General features: G+C 42.8%; 1 long non-coding RNA gene across 1 annotated transcript in view; it reads left to right on the forward strand.

Moving 5' to 3' along the window:
• Positions 1 to 20496, forward strand: part of LOC122543068 (uncharacterized) — a 42838-nt gene extending 22342 nt beyond the window's left edge. Inside the window, exon 4 of the long non-coding RNA XR_015754823.1 lies at positions 19078 to 20496. This is a non-coding gene — a long non-coding RNA (uncharacterized LOC122543068). The remainder of the gene's footprint in view (positions 1 to 19077) is intronic.
• The last annotated feature ends 779 nt before the right edge of the window (positions 20497 to 21275 follow it).

Here is a 21275-nt window from a genome sequence, read left to right on the forward strand (position 1 = left end):
ATTTAGAACTTTTAGATCTTGTCATGTCCTTTTCTATCACTATTTTAAATCTAAAAGAATTGTGGTCGCTGGCCCCACTGACACCTCAGTCACCTGCCCTGCCTTATTTCCCAAGAGTAGGTCAAGTTTTACACTTTCTCCAGTAGGTACACCCACATACTGAATCAGAAATTTTCTTGTACACGCTTAACAGATCCCTCTCCATCTAAACCCTTAACACTACGGCAGTCCCAGTCTATGTTTGGAAAGTTAAAATCCCCTCCCGTAACCACTCTATTATTCTTACAGATAGCTGAAATCTCCTTACAAGTTTATTTCTCAATTTCCCTCTGACTACTAGGGTGTCTGTCCCAGTAAGGTGATCATCCCTTTCTTGTTTCTCAGTTCCACCCAAATAACTTCCCTGGATGTATTTCCAGGAATATCCTCCCTAAACACAGCTGTAATGCTATCCCTTATCAAAAACGCCACTCCCCCTCCTCTCTTGCCTCCCTTTGTATCCTTCCTGTAGCATTTGTATCCTGGAACATTAAGCTGCCAGTCCAGTCCATCTCCTGTAATTGCTATGATATCCCAGTCCCATGTTCCTAACCATGCCCTGAGTTCATCTGCCTTCCCTGTTAGGCCCCTTGCATTGTAATAAATGCAGTTAATTTATTAGTCCTACCTTGTCCCTGCCTGCCCTGACCATTTGACTTGCTTCTGTTCTCAACTGTACCAGTCTCAGATTGATCTCTTTCCTCACTATCTCCTGATTAAGGGCTTTTGCCCGAAACGTCGATTTTACGGCTCGGATGCTGCCTGAACTGCTGTGCTTTTCCAACACCACTCTAATCTAGAATCTGGATCTGACCAAGAACATGTGGGATGCAAAGAGGAAATCTATCCTTAAGCAGTAGACCCATCTGGCTGCAATCTGGTGTATCGACAGTATGCTTTGTCTGTCGAGTACTGAAGATGTCAAGCAGCTTGGCAATTTTAACCACTTCCATCAGGACTTTAGATGTGACATCTGGTTTGCTGTCAGCCCCTCTCGATCATCCATCCTCATTGACGATGCGGTTGAAGTCTCCAGCCAGAATGACCAGCCTGGACATCGTCTGCAGCAGTGGCAGCTCTGCAAGTCGGCCAGCTGCTCTCTTATTAGCACCAGGGCATACACATGAATGAGACTCAGGGGAGCATTTCTGTATATAATGTCTCTACAAGGAGGCACCCGCCCACCACCACCTTAAGTTCAGAACTGTTGAAGTTGCCTCCTCGCAGCAGAATACCGAAGCCGGAGGATTGACAATTTGTTCCCTCCAACCAAATTGAAGGTCCGTGGGCCTATAAGCTTGACCGTTTCCAGTAGCTGCTGAGGTCTGGTATCCTCCACTCCTGCAGAAACAGTAGGTCTGCTTTGGTGTTGGCCACGTAAGTTAGCGTGAAAAGACATTGCATGGTAGATTTAATGCCATACACATGAATGTTGGGAATTTTAAAACTTAGTTGCGAGTTTATAAAATTATACATAGACCCAATGTGCGTTTGCCTGTAATCTTGTCACTGGGGGGACTCCCTACCTACCTGTGGGGTGGGCGAACTCCGCACTGATGTAGCCGTTCTGTTCCTTGCTGGGAGGATTGCCCTGGTCCAGTGTCGTTGGGGTGAGAACAAAGGAAGGAAGGTCCAATTTGGAGTCTGACGGATGAACTGTCATGCTCGGCTCCTGATTCAGAGCATCGCTGCTCCCAGTTGCCCGGACCTGTGGTGTGGTGGGTACCCCTTGGTTCTCGATAGCTGGAGGTTGGCCTGACCTGTCCCTTTGCCACGTCCGATGTTTCCAGGTTGGGATGTTGTTCCCATCCTTCTCTCCCATGGTGCTGTGCCCCTTTATTTTGTTGGTGGCCATCTGTTTGCATATCTTCATCATCAGAAGAACTGCTGGTGTGTTTATTATGTAGCCAGATGTCTTTTCCTTTTGCGGTTCTTGTTCAGTGATATCCATTCCCCGCCTTCTTCATTTGCTCCTCCTCTGTTGATTCCTTTTGTTCAGGTGATGGTTAGGTCGGTTGATGTGCCTCCATACTGGCTACCTTTTCCTCACCTCCAGACTGTACCACCTCCTAGGTGCTCCTGGAGGGTGACACCTTACTATCCTTTGGGGTGCATGGCTCACATGGCTGTTTGCAGCCATCTGAGTTTATGTGGCACCCCTCCACCCCATTCTTGGGCAGGCTTTGTACAAGTGGCCTGCTTTCCCACACAAGGTTGTGGTTCTTTGACTCGTTGCAGTCTTTAGTCAGGTGGCTCTCCTGTTTGGACTTCCTGCAGAGGGTCACTTTTCAGTCAGCTGCCATGTGCCCTGACATCCTGCAGATTCGATGCACTCCAGGCTGCTCTGTGTTTATCAGGTAACTTCGGCTCCCTCCAATCGTGAAGCTGGAAGGCGAATGCAGGATGTTCCTACTAGCATCCACCTTCAGGGTCACCTTGATCTACTGCTTGCTGGTCCAGATCCAGATTCCAAAGGGGTTCACATGTTAGCGCTGCCCCCTTCAAGTTGCCAGGTTGTATATGTGAATTGTAACAACCTGGTTCCTCTGTGCAGGTAGAATGAACAGTGGTACCATTGACAGGATGGAGAGGGGACCTTCTCCTCAACTTCCTTCATGAGATGCTCACGTTGCTCCTGAAGGTGACATTGAAATAGCCCCTCTTGGGGAAATCCTGTGGACAGAAAATATCTGCTGCTTGGACCTGCAGCAATCAGGAGGACTCTATTCAGGAAGAGGTTATAGTCAACCGGCGATCCTTCGTCTACCACTTTGACAGCCACCCTGACTATATTTCAGACTCCCTGATCTGGGCTGTGGGCACTACCAGAAGCCAATGCACTGTTTAGCTGGTCACTGGTTTGGCATTAGACAGAAGCCAGTATAAAGATCCACCAGTTACAGCTCAGCTCAACCAATGATCCTCCAAGTTCTGCTCTCAGTCACAATCCAGCGATGATCTCATTCTGATGTTGAAGATTCTCAGCTCAAACTCATCCTGGGGCAAACACCTTCCCGAGAGAAAACAGGGCTTGGAAATATACCAACTATAATTTTTTTTTAATGGTATAGCCTCATCCTGGGAGAACCCTTTTTTATTTCGAAATTTTATCTTATTCATAAAACTATGTCTATATATGTACATAATCATTGAAACAGTTCAGTTCTGTACAGTGGCATATGAAGAAACAAAGAAACATTGGAGTTTGACTGTCCACTGTAATTGTATGATCTCTTTTCCCTTCCTGTATTGCACTGTATCACCTACGAGCTAATGCAATGTACAATCCTCAGCACCTCTACTAATCAGTATTCCTTTGTTGTCTTCTCACAACAGATAATGACCAATGTACAGGCAGTAATAAATTAAACTACCAACAGCAGGCACAAACTGAGCTCTTTTATAAAGTCCTAGCCTGTGCCTATTCATTTCCTGACATCTCATTTAAATTACTGCAGGTCACTCCGGCCTCTTGACAAGATTAATGAAACAGGAAATGAGAGTCTTGAAACAGCAGAGCTGAACTTTGAATTTTCCAACCCACCTTTTCTGAATATGTTCAAGTTGTGATTGACCTTATACGAGACTCATCACCAAATGCAAACATCATTTGTCCACTGTCAGTTTAATTTTTTAATTTTCCAATTTTCTCTCTATCTTTTCCAATCGGGCTGTGGTCCACCAGGTATGGTTGCCCATTTGATACTTTACTGATGAAATGGTAGTGTCACTGGATGAAAAGTCCAGAGGCCTGTACCACTACTATGCGCATGTGGATTCAAATCCCATCACAGGAGTCATGATGGTGAGCATGACAGTTGTTCCTGAAAATCAGTGATTTACACATGTCCTTTCGGGAAGTAAATCTGCTGTCCTTACTTGGTCTGGCCTGCATGTGACTTCAGGCCTTTAGCTTATGTTATTGAGTCTGAAATGCAAGAACCAGCAAGATTTTGAGTTCAAGGGCCTTAGAGATGGGCTACAAAATGTGCCCTTGCCATCAACACTCGTGTCACCGGAAAGAATTTTTAAAATTCATTTTGTCCTTTCGATGGGAGGCTTGTGGGCTTGTTGCCAATGGAATTATTACAGTTGAGCATACATACTGCCCATATTTAACCTCTGTGTTCTTCAGCAGGATCACGATGAGAACATTGATTGTGTTGATTATTTTACCTCATGCTTTCTTCTCACAATGTAGTTAATGCAGCAGAATAGATTTTAAAGCATCATGAGGGCTTGGAGCAAAGATGAACAAATGCTAGAAATAACGATTTGACTTGCATACCGTTCTCTTGCTCCAGCCTGCACCCAAACCACAAGACATCAGGGATATCTAATAACACTACGTAAAATGGTTGTCAATCACTTCAGGCCAACACAGGCTGAGTGTGGGGTAGGGTGGGATGACGTGACAGTGCTCCAGGTAAGCTGAGAGGGCCTTTGGCTCCACCTACCTACTAGGTACAGCAGAAGATAGTGTAAATTCCCATGATGAGATACTTCCCACAACAAAACACCCACTCTCCTCACAGCCAAGTATGCACTGAGAGCAGCCCAGTTGTGAAGGCCACTTTTATTGCAGATTTTAAATCCTGAGGAACAATTTGCTCAAAAGGGAGTTGGGTACAGAGGAGTCCAGAGGCAGAATCGTTTGAATCTCTCGGCATTTGAATCAAATTGGAATATCTTGGCCCATTTCCATTCTGGAAGCAGACATCACCACCTTACAAGACACACTGCAGGTACTTACGTGGCCTCATGAGATTTGTCACTTGAAAGGACTACAGTGACTTTTCCAGGTGCATGTCAACCCTTGAAGTGATGTATGGAATAAAATATATTAAAAACTTGGGTGTCAGTTACAGGTTGGAAATTGACCTCAGATGAGATCAGATATCAGTCTTGAAATCACTCAAGGGGAGTTATGGCATCTTTTTTGGCAGGGCTTGATTTCATTAATTTTGAACCCATAATTAGCTGCGATTTGCAGATTGCCACAGCCAGCACATTCAGTTGTCTTGTATTTTGAAATGTTAGCTGTGACAATACCTGAATTGTAAAATCCTCCTCATTGTCTTTCAATTGCACCATGATCATGTATTTTCATGATGCCCCTTTCAGCACATGTTTAGAAGTATTTGTTTTCCTCTGAATCTGGCCTCTTGGGCATGCCCTATTTTCCTTGCCCCATCTTTGGCTGCCATGCTTTCGGCCGTCTTGGCTCAAACCTCTGAATTACTTGCCTTGCCACTCCCAATTCTCTGCTTCCCTCTGCACTTTTAAAATTGTTTTTGACCAAGCTTTTAGTCATTTACCTGATTTCTGATTCTTCAGGGCAGTACTAGCAAAAGTCAGACATGTCTTGCTTGTAATGCTTTAGTTAAGGACCATGAAACATTTTAATAATTAAATGTGGGCTCCAGGTATTTAGGCTGTTCACCACTGATATAGGTTTTCCGAAACAAAACCTTAAAGAACCCCGTCTGGAAAGTAAATTCAACAATGAGTGATGAAACGACATGAACTTACCATGGTTCAGACGCTTCTTTCAACTCAAGGCCTTGTACACTTCGGATCACTGGTCACCGAGCATCACATAAACATATGTTGTCTCTTTTATGAATGCAATTAGATTATAAGGTTGTGCTTCTGCTGTTTGTTAACAGTTAATCCCTTCCAAATCTCTGCGTCTGTGATCTCTCAACCTGACAGCAGCAGCCCTTCGATGCGAATTAATGAAAGGTTTCTGAGTCAAAACTGCTCTAAATTTGTTTGAACCTTCCTTAGTGGATGGCTGCAGTTGAAAAGCCATTTTGAGGGTTTTTGCTGTGTCAATATTGTGTTAGTTCATGTTGTGTGTGAGCATTGAAGGCACAGAGCAATTCAACATGCATGAAGGGCTCAATGCCGCAACTCACATTTGAGATATTTGGGCTATTTCTGTCTGGTACTTCAGCCTACAGTGATGTTCATTCACAGCACAACAGTCTGTGAAGCCCCCCTACTTCCTCAGGTTGGAAATTTGCTGGGAACTGCCCAGCCCAGCAATTAACACCCAGCTTTGTTCGCAGTGATTGTTCGGTGAACATTTCATTGCCCCTTTATTGGCGCATTGCCCAAGGCAACTTGGATTAATGGTTGCTTTATTCTGCTGACAGTCAGGGTTTCTTCAGTCCAATCAGTGTCTATAAAGAGGATGTGTTCACTTTGAAACCTTATCTGAGATGAATATTTCTGACAGGTTGCAAATCAGCATGATTTTTGCCAATGCAAGTAGGCTAATTAGATTAATTTATTCAGCACAGGAAATTTACATAAATGCTTCAAGCATTACTTGTCAGTGGTTGCATAATGGCATAATTGAATTCTGCTTGATATTAATGGTGACATTTCCAAGAAGATATTTTGTTCCCTGCTCCTTCTCTCCCATTGCAGATATATCTTGTTGACAAAAAAAGAGCAATATATCTCTGCCTTTTTGAGGAAAAACTGGTTATGTTACTGGACGAGTAATCCAAAACCGAAGACTAACAGTCAAGAGTTTACATTGTTTGAGAATTTGAATTTGGTTTACAAATAAATCTGAAAGTAACAGTAAATCTGAAATTATTCCTAAAAATCAACATGAAGCTATGAGACCATTGTAAAAATCCAGCTGGTTTCACTCATGTCCATCAGGGAAGAAAATCTAATGTAAAAGCACAATAACATGAATGCTGCAAATTTGAAATAAAGATCAAAAAGAAATGCTGTAGATACTCATGTAGTCAAGAACACAGTTCATGTTTCAGGCCTGTGACCTTTTGTGAGAAGTAAACCTGGTGTCTCGGCCCCAGTGAAGTGAGTTGAAGTGAAGTGAAGTAAAGCAAGATATTCCCTTGTTGCAAGGCCCTTCTTCAACCAAGGATGAGCATTGAACACCGGCTTTGCCAATACTTGTGTGACAGGAATTCCTTATAAAAAGGGAACTGGTTTCCCAGTTGGGATTGCTGCCATTGTCTTGTTCATAAAAAGACAGAGGATTTGAATTCATTTTCTTTTTGAAGGGTCATTGCAATGAGAATTAGGGAATGAAATAACTGCACAGAGGTCAGTATCCCATCACCCATTCACCCTTTATTTACTTGGACACAGTACATAGGCTGCAGCAGCTCGGAGTCAGTCCCCTGAACTGAGGATATTTAAAATCCCCTGTCAATATTGGTCAGCCAGTGTCTCCTGATTGGCCCAGGTTAATGAGGTCCACTTTGTTCCAATCACGACAGGAAACTGCCATTAGAAGGAATATATCTTAGTGGACAGTTGACAGAAGCCCACCCTAACCTGAAGTGAGTATAGTGCTGGAGCAAAGTGCTTGGTAACGGGGGCAGATTAGGAAGTGTACATAATGGGCTTGATGGGAAGCAGTGCGAGAGAGTAAAGTGTGAGTAATTTCATATCACAAAATCATCTGTAGGGTTAGTCATGTCTCAGTTCACTCCAAGTGTCGGCAATGGGACTAGTTTAAACTGGGGGGCATGGGCAAGTTGGATTGAAGGGCCTATTTCCATGCTGCTGACCTCTATGACTCTAAACATAAATATCTTAGTGAAACAAAAACTTTTTCTCAGCCATGAAGAATTGGCATTTGCTTGATGTAGCTGAAGGTTGTCTGCATATCTTAGGTAACGGTCCATTATGGATAAGTACATTCAGATGATTTGGATGGAATTGAAGGTTGTTCAGAGGATGGAAATGTGGGGATATATTGGTGGCATGAAATAATGACCCCCAGTGCTTCAAAACATGATTGTCTAAATAGAGAAGAAAAAGCCAGGCACTACTTTGAGTTTAAAACAATGTCTTGGTCCAGTTTTATCAAGTGACTCTGTAGATATTGAAAGATAAGCTTATTATTCAAACATATCTTGTAGCTCCGCCAATTGAGCGTCCCAAATCGTCAAAGTGAAAGATTTTCCGTGTGTAGACAAAAAAAAACGTAAATCCTCTTTGCACGAAACTTTGGCAGAGGAATCACAAGGCTGTACAGGAAAGCTGAGCAAAGGGATATAATTTAACAGATTACTGTGTACTGTCATGAGGCTGAAGTCAGATTTATTCACTTCCTGTTTTTTGTTTTTGTTGAACATGGCATTTTACTTTGAAAATAACACTCTGCATGACATGCATGAAAAGGAAAAGCCCAAAATCAGATTTAAAAACTGAAAATGTACAGTAGAGTCATCAGCAATGGAAGAAACAGATAAATTAAGGCAGTGAGTTGTTTCAATTGTAATGCAGTGCCTGAAAAAGATTGTGGGTGCTTTACCAAAAGTAACTTTCAAAAGGGAATTAAATATAAAAGGTAAACAGTCCAGTTAAAAGAAGAAAGAACAAGGGAATGGAATGAAAAACACCGTTCTCTCAAAAAGCCGTCACAGACACAATGAGCTGACTGGCCTCCTTCTTTGCTGTTTAATTCTCTGACAACTTAATATCTGCAAGACAGGGAGGAAAATGTTCTCCAAGTTTCCCTTTTCCAGTATCCTCAATATATGATCACTGGATTAAGGCAATTAACTCCCCATCACCCACATTCATGGCCTTGAAACAGTGAATATATTATGTTCAGTTGGGGTGCCTCTGCCTTTCACTCCTTGTGGTCACCAGACGCAGTGTTGGAGTCAGCTATTGATGTTCACAGTTTTCATTGGGAAACTGGAAGTGGCAGTGGGATTGTATTCCATGAGTCAGTATCTGCATTTCCCTATTTGGTGGTCCACGAGAATGAAGGATGCCTTGCTTTCATCTCGCTTTTATGGGTTCTGATATGGATGTTAAAGTCAATGTGAGATCTTTGGACTCTGCCAGATGTGGGACATATAATGCTTGAAGAATGGGTAAATGGGTTATTTTGAGGTTTGTGCACTTCCTTGAACAGCTTGACGTGGCCTCTGCATGTTCCCGGTAAAGTTTCTTGATACGTCTTTCTCCATTTTAGCCAGGCTCTTCCACAAGTCCATCGGTATTTTTGAACTTGTTAGGCACGCATTAAGGCAATGTCCAAAACTTTTCCTCCATTACCTTGACAATATCCTGCCAGACTGACCTCCAGGTAGAGCAGTTCCTTCAGGAATCTGGTGTGAAACAGTGAAGGAAAGAAAAGAATGAAAGTTTCAATGCACTGAGAAGGACAACTAAAAAATAGATTTCTTTTGTCTCTCCAATTCCTGACATGTTCAACTTATCATTACTAAGGTGTGAGACGTGTCAATAATGTGGAGTGAGATGTCTCCAGCAAAAGTAATTATTGCCAGTTCACGTTTGCTTCAGATTCCTGCTCAGTTTAAACACTACCAATCATTTGGAAAAAGGATCTATATCTCACACCAGAGATGTCTCACACCTACCCTACTTGGTTGGAATCAGCACAACTGCAGTACATGTGAGCGATGACTGTAATGTCCAAATTAACTGTCATGTCTGTTATCTGCCCACCTTCTCAAACCTGAAGCACACAAACTGGCTGTTGGGTGCAGATAGAGTCATTGAGCTGGTCCATCCCAACCAGATACCTTATAATAATCTTGACCCATTTGCCAGCATTTGGTCCGTGTTCCTCCAAATCCTTCCTGTTCATGTACTTATCCAGCTGCCTTTTCAATGTTGTAATTTTACCAGCCTCCTCCATTCTGTACGCAGGCCATCCTCCATGTGAAAAAGTTGCTCCTTGGGTCCCTTTTAAATCTTTCCTCTCTCATCTTAAACCCAAGCCCACTCATTTTGGACTTTCCAATGGTGGGGAAAAGACCTTGGCAATTCAGCTTTTCCATACCCCTCAGGATTTCAGAAACTTCGACTCTCAAGGGAAAATAGCTCAAACTTCTCCTGAAACCTCAAACCCTCTAATCCTCGCAAAATCTTTGTACATCTTTTCTGAACCCTTTCAAGTTTCGCAACATCCTTCCAGTAGCAGGGAGACCAGAATTGAACACACTGTTCCAAAAATGGCCGAACCAATGTCCTGTACAGCCACAACATGACTTCCAACTCCTACACTCAATGCTATGACTAATAAAAGGAAGCGTACCAATGCTCCTCATGAGCATTTGACAGCCTGAGCAACTCTTCAAGCCAGCAACCACCACTCCTGCAGTTTCCCCAGCACCCCACATCCCATCCCCAGAATCTGCATTTTAAAAAAATACATTGTTTCACCAGGGCCTGCGCTGAATTTGGGAAGGTGGTGAATGAGCTGCTTGGCTGCATTGCTGCAATCCGTATGGTGTAGGTATACTCACGTTGCTGTTTGGCAGGGAGTCACAGGATTTTGACCTCATATGACAGTGAAGGACCTTGCTCTGATTCTGGATTCTAAAATGCATGAGTTAAATTTATTTTGTTGAACATTTGTTGATGGAAATGGTTCCGTTTCCACAATTGCTCTGCCTCAGATGTTTGCTTTTTTAAAAGAATTTTTAAAGATGTGATCAAAGAAATTCATTGGATTTCCCATTCAAGTCATCTTTTGAGAAATTATTTGCATGTTTCTCTTCTAACATTTCCATTCTCTCTTTTCTAATGCACCTGCTGTATTTTTCCTTGCTCTCTCAAATGTTTTGTCTCCCTCTTGTTATCTCTTTTTCTTCTCCCCTTTCTTTCATGCTTTGCACTCTACTTTTCCTGTACCTTTGTTCCTTTTTTCTCTTTTCTGTATCTCTTGTCCTCTCCCCTTTCTCTGCCTCTTTATTTCTTGTCTCTCTGAGTTAATCCCTGTGCAGTTTCTCTTTCTTCTCCTTTTCTCTATCTCAACCCTCCTGAGCACTTGACCTGTTGATATCTAACTTTTGTTTTTCTGTGTTTCATTTAATAGTTTTGTAGGTCAGGATAAAGGTTGCCCCAACAACTTCCATATGTTCTCAAAGATTCAAAAAGCCCAATCCAATAAGGTGCCTTGATGTTCTACGGAAATCAACTTCAATCAATAGACATTGCAGTGCAAAAAGACACGGAAACACTTGATGAACAAATCAGGCGAGTTTGGAGGTCAGAGTTGGCAACTTTTCTAAAGATTTAGCTTGGACGTGAGAAGGAGACTCTATCAAGAGGTGTACCTCAGAACTTGACTGAATTTTTGTTACCCACAGCTAGATACAGATAAACCCCAAATGGTTTTCTTTCTTACCACAATTACAATCATTTGGTCTTGAACAGTGGCTGAATTCCCTGCACGTATTTTGTATAATTACAAGCAATTACACGTTTCAAACAAAAAAAAAATCATGCCTTATGTAAGTAGGTTAGCCAGCGATGCTGTTCATTTCATGTAACTGCATCAATTCTTTTAAACTGTCCGTTTTATCTAAATTCAATGAGTGGGTGGGTGACTCAATCAGAGATCATTTTTACAGAAACACTGCTGTCATTTTCATCATGCAAGTTTGCATTTGTATATCATCTTGTTGCATCTTGCTGCATGAAGTGTGATTGTTGTGTAAATGCATTTGGCAACCATTAGGGCAGAGCAAGAAGGAGAAAGTGAGGACTGCAGATGCTGGAGATCAGAGATCAGAGTCAAGAGTGTGTTGCTGGGAAAGCACAGAAGGTCAGGCAGCAACGTCGATTCTCCTCCTCCTCGGATGCTGCCTGACTTGCTGTGCTTTCCCAGCAAGACACACTCAACTGTGTCTTGAGTTAACAAAAGGCCTTAATCAGTACGAGTGGTTTACTACCCTGTGTTTGTTGGTATTGGTCGAAGGATGCATTATAGCCTTGAATGTGACACAAGTTCCTTGCTCTTTCCCTGCAGAGTTAGCACTGGGCTGGGGAGGACAACATCTTTATATACCTTTTGGCAGAGTCCGCCTCAGTGAAGTGCCCGTTCCTTTTTAGAGAGAGGATGTGTTGCCATTGAGATGGTAATGGTCTGGGTGCCTGCAGTAGATTTTAAACAGAAGCAAGAGGACTGTGGAAGATTTGTCTCAGGATGGCAATTGCTGCACACTGATGACACAGACCTCTTTGAGGCTCTTGTGCTCATGATACTTATGCTTGTCTGATATCCATGAAATGCAGTCATTTCAAAGCCCTTCAAATTAAGGTTTCATTATTTATAGGCATTTCGCTGTCAAATACGTTGGTAATTACTTGTGCTTTATAACGTATCTAAAGATAGACTAAAATAAAAATTAGAAAAATCAACAGGGTCTTCTCACAATGTAAACAATTACCTTTTTCTAAATTTCTACAGTTCCATGAGCACTGGCCACTCAGTTGGTACCTCACCTCATGAGCTGTTATTCATATGCGAGGCCAGACACTGGGCAAAATCACGTTAGTAAGTAACAGTAAGCAGCACGGCTCTGTTCAGTTCACAAACCTCTGGCTGTTTTGTTCTGTCCTCATGGGCATCTGTCAAACTGACTGTGAGCAGCCAAGTACAGATTGAGGTTTTAATTGACAATTGGTCCAGGCCCAAGTACCTGTGTGAATTAGAGTCTGTGGGAACACCCTAAAGTAGGTTTGATAGCAGGAATGGGACATGTTGTTAGTTAAGAGAGAGATGGGTGGGACCCTCCAAACTTCCTGCCTCCACAGCAATTAAATCCCCAAATGATGTCCTTCAGGATGCAAGTAATGCCCACTTAAGGGCCTCATCCCCACTGCCACTTGTGTTCACCCACATGTCACACAAACAATCAAACTTTGCTGTGTCTGCTTGCGGGCTCCCAAGAGAGTTCCCTTATTCAAAAGTACTTGGTGCTATGATCAAGGGATCTGAAATCATGAAGGAGTGTGGTGAAAGCCAGGTCCTGCTATTGCTGCCAACCTCCCTTCCCATCCACTGCCCTGCAACCCCATGTCTGTCATTACATTGCCTCTATCTGGTTCCTCTACAATATGAAGTGCAATATCCCATGTGATTTGCCAGCTACACACTCAACTGATCCTACAACCTTGATCACTAATGTATCTTGTAAACTGGAAAATGTTTTTCATGAGCTGCAACTTTTATACTGACAGATAAATACAATGTTTAGAAACAGATAGGTGGTGCTGAGAGGATCCAGAGTTCAGACAGTGTTCCCAGTGCCTGCTATCTGTGTTATGAAATGGATTAATTGCCTGCATTTGGGTTTCCATGCAAAGCATGTGTTGCACATGATGAGTCAGGAGTCCTGCTGGGGTTCTTGATAAATCTCAGTCAGAAATCACTTTGAAAGCTTTCTCCTGTTGCCTGCACCCGCAACCACATCTCTATTCAATCTGGAAACATTATACTGTGACTTTTTAATCAGATTTGTCTTAGATCCCCTGTTTAATGAGACCTATCTGTTTTTGTTAACTGGTGTAATGCATTGGTCTACACAGGTATGAGAGTCTAGATGCCTCAGTAAATGTGCTGCTGTCTGCCTGACTGACCATTTCAGGCTTGAAAGGTCTCATGCCTGGACGCATTCACTGATTTGAATTGGGGCAACAGCTGAGTGCTTCACATTGTTTCTTCAGAGAAGTGGGGAGTATTTCCTGGTGGCCTGGCCTTTATTATCCCACAACCATTATCTCTAAAACAGATGCCATCATTTCAGGGCTATTGCAGGAGTTGTTGTGCACAAATCTTGTTACCACATTGGACGCACAGATGCCACATTTCAGAAGAGCTCCTGTGCCTGGAGTATACTTCAGATCTCCTTGACATTGTGGCACTTTCAAAAGGCAGTTATTTTCCTTTAATTTATTGCTCGCTTTCTCTCTCTGAACTCCCTCCTTTCCTCCCACATCACTTGCTTGTTTCCTCCCATCTTCCTGCCTCCAATGCCCCCACGAGGTTTGGGGAAGTCATCCAACTGTGAAGCACAGTCCACAAAACCCACAGTCAATGCATCTGTTCACACAGGACATGGTTTTGCTGCAATTCTCCAGTGACCCTTTCTGTTGAGATTCACACACAAGCAATCACATCGAAGGATTTTGGCACCACTATAACTGTAGCACAGCAAGAACCAGCACTTTAAGAAATGTGAGAATATTTAGTAGTGTTCTGTGTTTTTAAAACCTATTGCTGGAACTGTGCTTCTGTGAATGCCTGTGCGTGGCTGAGATGTAATCTTATAAATAGTTGATAGTCTGTTTCCTTGATGTTTAAGCAGAAGCTATCACCAGGGAATAGCACGGAGTTCATTATTGAATTTCCTTTTAAGGTTTGTTTCTGAAGGCAGCTCTAATCAGGCCAGGATTTTCATGTACAGTTTGTACAGAGCTCCATTGTTTTCTGAATCTGACTGAGAAGTTTGAGGCGACATTGACCCTGAAACAAAAGTATAGAAACACAACATCCAGAATGCATGGGATCAACCAACATATATAAAAGTTAATTTTCATCCCGTGTTTCTCGATGGTTAACTGAAGGAATGTGAGCTCTTGCCAAAAGATATATTGATGTGCACAGATGGCTTCAAGGGATATCAGCTGCGTGCATGGACAGGGAAGGATTGAGAGATATGGTCTGAAAGGCGGATAGTTGGGGTTGATGTATCCAAGCTGAACAGAGTTGTTGACTTAATGGCCTCTTTGCTGAACTGTAAATATTATTGCTTTCTGATGAGTAACCCAAGGGAGACGGAAGATCACTTTGGACAGAGTTCTGACAGAAGCTGCAGCTTGTGTTGAATGGGACTCTTGTTTCTTTGATGACTGACTCTAATGCTCAGGTCATGTCTGCTTGTCATAGAGTCACAGAGATTTACAGCATGGAAACAGACCCTTCGATCAAACTCATGCATGCCGACCAGATATCCCAATCCAGTCGAGTCCCACCGGCCAGCATCCGGCCCATAGCCCTCCAAACCCTTTCTATTCATATACCTCTCCTGATGCCTTTTAAATGTTGCAATTATACCAGCCTCCACCACTTCTTCTGGCAGCTCATTCCATACATGTACAACCCTCTGTGTGAAAATGTTGCCCCTTAGGTCTCTTTTATATCTTTCCCCTCTCACCCTAAACCTATGCCCTCTAGTCCTGGACTCCCTGACCCTTGGCTCCTTCACCGGTGCAAAAAGTTTATCTCGATTTATTCCATCAGTTCCTTTCAGGATCCTGAAATAGTTCGAACATAACCATCAACTTGAAGATTGTTTAAGGATTGATCAGTTGAGTGGATTCTGGATGTTTGCATCAACCCCTTGAATGATGCTTCAGCACATCACTATTCAGTTCAAAACAGCCCACTGAATTGATAACCACAGGCAAACATGTGCCATTCACTAGATATCTCACAGCCACCGAGTTAAGCTCCTTCAACAGCACCTCACAATCATACAAGCTCTTGTTCTGCAGCAGACATGCAGAACATTCAGTGAGATCATGGCTGATCTCTTAATCCTCAACTCCATTTTCCTGCCTTTTTTGCCAGAACCCTTAATTCCTTTACTGATTAAAAATCTGTCTATCTCAGCCTTGACTATATCTAATGACCCAGCCTCAATAGCCCTCTGTGGTTTTGACTACCACAGATTTGCTACCCTGTAGGAGACGCTAGGAAGCTGGCCATAGTTGACAGCAGGCCTCAGTCTAGTCAAGGAGGATAGTGCTTGTTTGGGTATTCCCACCACAATAAGTCAATGACTGTTTCTGGTAACAGAGACTGAGACTGACAAATATTATGGAAGATGAAAGTGGGTGGCACAGCTCGTATTGTTCAAGCAGAAGGACAGCTTTTCTGAACACGTGAGATGGATATGCTGAGGGTTGCAGGTTATTGGTGTTGTAGTTAGGGGTGAGTTAGGGTGACGAGGCATCATGTCACATGCATTCATGAAAGTGGCTGTGCATGAGCCTTGTTGCGAGTTGTATCAGGCAGTAGGGAGAGACTCAGTCTGAGGTCGGACAGAAGATATTGCACTTGTGCTGGCGAAATGGAGAAGGTCATTGACCTTTTTCCCACCATGCTGTGCATTTCTCCAGATGGCTGAGACTTCTCCAACCTGCTTTCAAGATCCCCTTGTTGCACTCAGTCCTATCATTCTACCATTGTTGCTGAGTCAAAATTTGAAATTCTAATTTACTGCCCAACCCTCATTGCCCTAAAGAAGATGGTAGTGAGTTAACTGTTTGAACCATTGCAGTTTGTTCAAAGAAGCTACACATCCCCTGCATTATTCAGTCAAGGAGTTTGCAAAAAGCTGGAAAGAAATGTCTGAATTACTATGATGTAGTCATCCATCAGTCCAATCGATAATTCAGTGGAGACCTCTTTCCCAAAAGCATGGTAAAAATGTGAACCTATGTACGACAAAGAATGGCTGAGGCAAATAGAAGGATACATTTTAGGGAAACTGGATACATATGAGAGAAAAGGAAATAGAAAGGTTCTCCTCATGGAATGAGTTGAAAAAGGGTTGGAGGATGTCCCTGTAAAGTATCAGCGTTGGCCAGGACATGTTAGGCTGAATTTCCTGTTTCAGCTCTGGAAGTTGAAGCTCAGTTGAATTGGGTTGTTTTACTGGCAGAGGACGAAGAGCAGCTGACCTGTTTGCTGCTTCACCTGACATGGATGTTAGAAAAATCCCATGATCAATGTTGTCACACCAACAATTAGGCCACCCTCAAAGTAAACACCATTGCTAACCATAGATAACAAAGTGCCATTTGTTCTTGTCAGAAATTGAATTGTGCTCATGACTGAGAGTGCATTGACCCAACTTAATGCTGAATATTTCATACTACCATAGCACAGACATGTCCTATTTAACAGCAGTTCCGCTAGTTTGTGATGTGTAGTTTCAGTACCTCGTGCTTGATAATTTCTATAACTCACCCATGATATGCACCAAATTCTGCACATCATCCAAGTGAAACTTTCAGGCAGGTTTTCCCTGCGAAGTCTGAATTAGCCTCCCTTCTATCAGCTTTAAGAAGGAACTAAGAGTGTCTTAGTATCAGCTACCCTCTTGTTTTATCTGTCTGCATAGCTCAGACCAAAACCAGGCGCTGTACTTATCATGTGAGCCTTTGATGTACTCCACAGAGTGTCTCTATCAATTCTTGAGTTGTCATGAAGAGTGACCTTGCCTGAAAAAAATTACTTCCAATTTTAGGTCCATAGAATTGGTTGTTTAATTACTTGTTGGAAGTGAATGAACAAGCAAATAATTACACGACAACTGCAAATTAATGAAGTGTGACAGTGAAAAATGCAGAGACTGAGATAAACATTGCAATTGTGAAAAGAAGGTGCCAAGAAAAACAGGGGTTGATTCTTATAGATTTTTGGCTAAGTGCAAATCACATCAAATTTGGTGGAGTGCTTTTGCTGCTTGTTATCAAATTGGCTACATTTGTTGACATTTGAGTCGTTACAGTGAGTATCATGCCCATTTTCTGCTGTACCTCATGACGTGCCATTCTCCGAACAAGTCTCATTTCGTCAGAGGTCCTGATCGGCATTCCTGAATCTGCGTCCTGAAAAGTACTGTCAGTCTTGAGTTACATGACACAGTATTTGACATTTTCCCCAGATATGGGAAACTGCTTCCTTGCATGGCACTGAACATCCTGCTGGGCAGGGTGGTGAATGGGCAGATTATACTCTTCCCTCAGAGCAGCAGGTGAAGGCACCACAGCAGACTATGTCAGCATGGTCTGGGGGATGCTGCCCAGATTTGTGAAGTCTCAGCCATCTGGAGAAATACATAGCATGACAGGAAGAAGGTCAGTGACCTTCTCCATTTCACCAATGCAAGTACAATATCTTTTCTCGGATTCCTCAGACCGAGTTTATTTCTGCTGCTGGATGCACCTCCCAAGAAGTCTCATGCTCAGCCACTTTCATGAATGCCAGTAACATCATGTCCACGTGACCTAACCCAACCCAAACTCTAACACCACTAACCTCCATGCCCTCAGCATATCCATCTCCATGTTCAGAAAACCTCACGTTCTGCTTGAACAGTACTGGCTGTGCCACCTACTTTCATTTTCCATAATACTTGCATGTCTCCTCTTCTGGTATCTAATTTTGTGGCTGACTTCTTGTGGCAGGAAGATTTGGACAAAAATGATTTTCCTTGACTAGACTGAGACCTGCTGTCAACTGTGGCCAGCTTCCTGAAGTCTCCCAGAGGGTAGTGAATCTGTGGTATTCATTACCACAGAGGGCTGTTGAAGCAGAATCATTAGGTGCAGTCAAGGCCGAGATGGACAGAATTTTAATCAATAAGGGAATTAAGAGTTTTGGTGAAAAGGCAGGAAAATGTAGTTGAGGATTATCGGATCAGCCATGACCTCACCGAATGACAGAGCAGACTTGATGGGCTAAATTGCCAGCTCCTGCTCTGCCACCTTAAAGTCTTGTTGCATGAGGAAAAGAGCCCAGAATAGTGCCGAGAGAGTCAAGACCACGGTATGCTGTCATCACTTGGCTCTTCAACCTGAATGACAGGATCATCACTGACCATGCCAAGCAGAGTCTGAATTGGTGTCAGAAGCTGCCATTGACTTATTGTGCTGGGAATGCCTGAACAAATGCTACCCTTTTAGAGTCATAGGGTCATACAGCATGGAAGTAGACCCTTCAATCTAGCTCGTCCACACCGACCATGTTCCCAAACTAAATTAGTCCCACCTGCCTGCGCTTGGCCCATACCCCTCCAAACATTTCCTATTCATGTCCTTAGCCAAATATCTTTTAAATGTTGTAACTGTACTTGCATCCACAACTTCCTCTGGCAGTTCATTCCACACATGAACCACTCTCTGTGTAAACAAAGTTGGCCATCATGACCTTTTTAAATCTTTCTCCTGCCAACCTGAAAAATGTGCCTCCTAGGTTCAAACTCCACCACCTTAGGGAAAAGACATTTGCTATTCACCTTATCTGTGCCCCTCATGATTTTATAACACTTGACAAGTTCACCTCTCAACCTCCTACACACCAATGCAAAAGGTCCCAGTCTATCCAACTTATTTCTCCAAATCAAACCCTCCATTCCTGACAAGTTCTTGGTAAGTCTTTTTTGAACCCCCTCAAGTTTAATAATATGCTTCCTATAACAGGGCAACCAAAACTGTACACTGTACTCCAGAAGAGGCATCACCAACATCTTGAACAACCTCAACATGACGTTCCAACTTCAATACTCAAAGGCTTGAACAATAAAGGCAAGTGTTCTAAATGCTTTCTTAACCACCCTGTCTATCTGTAATGTAAGTTTCAAAGAATTATGTAACTGAACCCTTAATTCTGCTCTACAACACTGCCCAGGGCCCTGGGTATACCACCAATGTTGGTGCCATCTGCAAACAGATTCAACATGCCCCCTATACTGTCATCCAAATCATTGATATAAATGACAGACAAAAGTGGACTCAGTACTGATCCCAGTGAAACACTGCTAGTCACAGACCTCCAATGTGAAAACAAGCCTCCATCACTCCCCTGTCTCCTACCGTCAACCCAATTTTGTATCTAATTGGCAAGCTCACTCTGAATCTCATGTGATCAAACTTTACTAATAATTTACCATGTGGAACCTTGTCAAAGGCTTTACTGAAGTCCAGGTAAACCATGTCTACCACTCTGTCCCCATCAGTCTTTTTGGTTACTTCCTCAAAAAACTCAATCAAGTTTGTGAGACATGATTTCCCTCACACAAAACCTGCTGACTATCCCTGATCATTCCTTGTCTATCCAAATGAATGTAAATCCTATCTTTCAGAATCACCTCCAACACATAGTCACCACCGATTTCAGACTCACAGGTCAATTGTTCCGAGGCTTCTCCTGACATCTTCTCTTAAATAATGGCACAACTCTTGATGAGACTGAGGCCTGCTGACAGCTACGGCAAGCTTCCTGTCTTTACGTCTGTGATAAATGACATAGCAAGACAGCAGTAAAAGGAGCCTGGCATCTCTGACTGAGGGAGGGCAATGCAAGCGAAGAGTGCTGCTGGGACCTAAGGAGGCTCAGAGTGAATGAACGTATGATAGCAAACAGGCTGGATCTGTACCATGGCCCTGTACGTGAGCTTGGTGTGTGTGTCCCTGAGTGCATGGAGGCCTAATCGCAGCATTACAATGTTGTTTACTGGTGCCGTAGCATCCTGTATATGGTTTGGAGAAATGTCATGATAGTTCATTGAGTTTGGCTCATGTTGGGCGCCGCTGTCTGTGGATATGGGTACGTGTGGCCGATTTTGACTGCGAGCAAGGTGTTTAACAAGCAATAATAAGCTTCAGGTGGGAACTTGCCGCTGCCTTGTCAAATCTTGCCATGTTACTTGAGTAAAGCAGACACAATGCAATGAGTTGATCTCACTCATTGGATGAGGCTCGCTAAACTTCTTGCCCAATTCTGCCACTTATCTTGCAATCGCCCACATTGCTCACAGCATGATAAGATTTTGCATAGTGATGCAAATTTCCAAGAAACAATTTCAAAAAGAGCGTGAAACTCTCTAAAATATTTATGTACTTTTATATTAAAACCAAACATTGTCAGGCAAGGTCAGTAACCCACACGCTCATATGCCAAAGAATTAACTTTCAGTTGTATCACAGTTTATTACCAGTACATCGTATAACAGTGGCATTTCTGTTCCAACTTTACTGTTGCATTTGAGGCTGTTATAAATGGAGACAACATAAATGCAAAGGTTAATGGCCACAGTCGACAGCATTGTCGGTCCCAACTTGTGTGTTGTGTTTCCCAATTTGCTGTGTTCTCAGCCGATACACCCATGCTTAATAGACTTTTATCGACAATGGGGCTATTCTGTAAAAATTGAGCGTGTTTTCTTTCTCAGACATCTGCTGTGTGTCGTTTTCATCAGACAGTTTTGATCAGACTCTCAGCACACCACCACAATATGTTGAATGTTGTCAAGTCACTGCCAGGTAACACAACCAAGTCGCTATCAGCATCAAAGAAATGTATGTCAAGGTTTGCTGTTCAGATCCTTTCAAGAAATAGTCCAAAGTTTGGGTTGAGAGATAACCTAGTTGCTCAAAGGCATTCAGTAGGAATAATCTATCCCTTCCTATGTCATCAGCATCACAGACATTGGCCTCCCAGCTGGATATTGCATTCGAAATGTTTGAGGTTCAGTCCTAAATTGTGATCTTTTTTGATTTTCTATCTTTATACCATGCCACCTGGTTTGCATTAGTTGCAGTTGGGAGAAGAAGATTGTGGCCTAAGGATAAGAAGTGACACAGCAAAATATCAGCTTTGCCTCAGTGAGATTTTCAAC

The sequence above is a fragment of the Chiloscyllium plagiosum genome, unplaced genomic scaffold (genome assembly GCF_037043375.1).
Source record: "Chiloscyllium plagiosum isolate Xiang-an unplaced genomic scaffold, Cpla_swu_hap1 HiC_scaffold_48, whole genome shotgun sequence".
Classification (NCBI taxonomy): Eukaryota; Metazoa; Chordata; class Chondrichthyes; order Orectolobiformes; family Hemiscylliidae; genus Chiloscyllium; species Chiloscyllium plagiosum.